Consider the following 3,070-nt stretch of genomic DNA (forward strand, 5'->3'; position numbering starts at 1 on the left):
TTTTTATATCTACTTTATTAGAGTTTAGATAAAAATATTAAAATAATATATCAATACTAATAATAGTTTCGATTACAAGAAAGAAGGATAATATTTACGCTAAAATATAAATTTCAGGTTTTCGGGCCGGCCTTATCCCAAACGGACTTAAGCCCAAAATACCCAAAGCCCAAATAGGCTTAGTCCGAAAGGCCCAATTTTTTTTGGGCTTATAAAGCTAAGCCCAAACCTGGTAATTTTTAGGGCTGGACGGGCTCGGACTACGGGCTTCGGCCCTAATTGACATGTCTAAATACATACATGTATTACTTTTGTGATTTAAAGCATGTATAAGTTGACAAAAATAAGAATTTAAGCATGTACAAACATATACATACATACGTACGCTTCTCTATCATAATTCATAAATACTACTAGTTTAACTTGATTTACTCTTTTTCATAGGGGTGTTCAATCCGGATATCGGTTCGGTTTAGGTTCGGTTTTTTTCGGTTTTCGGTATTTCGGTTAGTAAAATATAACTACCATTCTAAATCCATATTTACTTCGGTTCGGTTCGGTTTATATACCGTCGGTTTTCGGTTTATTCGATTTTATACCAAAAAACATAATTATTTAGTTTGAGATCATATAAAATAAAGTTTAGAGTCATATTGTCAACACAGTCATTTATTAAAAATATATTACATGTTCAAATAAATGAACAAAAACGTAAAAATGCTTCTACCATCAAATAAAATCATCAAATCTATAATTAAAATCAGAGCTTGAAATTTTGAAAATAAAAATATGAAACAAAACAGAAACATAAAAGAAAAGTTTTTCCACTCTTCCATATTTAGTGTTCATTAAAGTCATGTTTTTTCGATTGAACAGGAAACCCTGTTTGCTTATAGATAAGAAAAAAGTTGTGAAAATTTTCCATTAATTATTTTCCATCAAATTTATCATCTTCATATTAATTTAGTGAATACTAAAATAAAGCAAAAAGATAAAAAAAAAGACTTAGAAAATAAGATGTCTGAATAGGGATGTATTAGTGTTTTACAAATTATATAAGGTTCTTTGTTACTATAACATTATGGTAATAGTTATTAACACAAATTTAACTTATATAACAAATAGATTTTCATGTATTGTTATAAAATAGATACATATTTACATGTTTCTACTTTTAATCGGTTTTGTTCGGTTTAATCGGTTATATACCAAACCATATCCAAATCCAACGGTTTTTATAAAATTATATCCATTCGGTTTATATGGTATATACCAAAACCAAACCATATTGTCTATTTCGGTTCGGTACGGTTCGGTTTTACCATATTGAACGGCCCTACTTTTTCATGACTTAATTAAAGAAAAAACTTAACAGGTTCATACCAAAATCATTTTTAATTGTGAATTTTGAATTCTGAATATAGAAATATCCATATTCTAGCCACAACCCAACATCTCATCCCATATATATAAATAAAAATCAAAGGAAAGACATGTTCACGAACTTTCGTTTTTAATCAAATAATCTTACAAAAAAAATCATTTGACGATTTGTTCATATATAAATCCTGGATATTAATTAGGACTCTTATACACAAATTAATACATAAACTCATAAAATTCGATAATATTGACTTACAAGTGAAGAACCATGTAGAAAGATTGAGGCTTTCTCGATTCAAGACCTACTTTCTTGATATGGCGGCACTTTCGCTTCGAGATTTGATCAACTAAAATAAATTAGAGAACCATCAAATTACAGACATATGGAAACAGCAAATGGGATCAAGATTAGGGTTTTATTGATGTGACCATCAACGGGTGAAACTGCCACATGATCTGATCTTCCCTGATCAAATCTACATATATAATATATAGAGAGAGAAGTTAAGATCATGCTGGCAGCTTCATCAGATGCTGGTGCGCTTCTCCTACATATGGTAAGTACAATACTGTTTGGTGATACAAACGAGAGAGAGTGAGTGATATGAGAGGAAGATGATGAAAAAGCTGATTTAAATAGACTTGATTCATTGTATACATACTATATTTTAAAAATAAAATAAGTAAAGTATATATGAAGGGTATCCATATAGTTTACTCAAAGGCTAATTGAGCTAGCTACATTTCGAGTAGGATTGTGGGAAAAGAAATAAACTAGTAATGACAATTTCCATATTATTTTATTTAAAAGCCATAGACTTTTATATCTCTTTTTTATTTAAAAAGCCATAGACTTCTATATTATTTTATGTGAATATAAATATACCTGATTTTTAATACAATTTTTAAATAGCAGTAACTGTTTTATTTTTTTGCATCTTAAATAGTAACTGTTTTTGTTTCTACAACCCAAATAGTAATATCGATCTAACGTGAACTATATACTCTTTTTGTTTGTTGAGGATTAACTAGAACATAAACTTATATAAGGACTGTGATTGGTGAGGTATCGTTAACTGGACAAATAAGTGAAAGACGATTGTGTATATGAACTATTGCTTTAATATAATTAACTAGTATCTATGTAATTATTCAATCAACTAACTGATGCTTTTGTCTGCTTTTGTCTTCCAGCACATAGTTTAGAATCATAGCTTTTTAGGGATTATGATTAATGCACCAACCCTTAATTATATTTTAAGAGCTATGGTAACTTCTCTCTAATTAAGTGATCAAAGAAAAAGTTAATATCAAGATAACAACATCATAACCAAACTTATTATATCATTTAGAAGTTGTCTTAATTCATTGTATTTAGTTTGCTGTAACCTAATTATTGGTTCTTTGAAGAACCCGATTAACCATATAGACGTCATCCCAAGAACATTCGGATAAATTTACCAGATCACAGCTCACAACTATTCAAAGTTCCAAAACTAAATTTATCCTCTTTTATCCTAACCGAAAAAACTGATCTAAAGTTCTTCAACATGCACATATCTGTTTTTATGAGTTTGACGTAAGAGACGAACAAAAGGTTTTCGATTCGTGAGTTTTCACCTACACGAAAGTTATGTTAGTTCTTTGTATGTGTCAAATTTCTCTTTTTTTTTTTTTTTTTTTTTTT

The sequence above is a fragment of the Brassica oleracea genome, chromosome C9 (assembly GCF_000695525.1).
Source record: "Brassica oleracea var. oleracea cultivar TO1000 chromosome C9, BOL, whole genome shotgun sequence".
NCBI lineage: Eukaryota > Viridiplantae > Streptophyta > Magnoliopsida > Brassicales > Brassicaceae > Brassica > Brassica oleracea.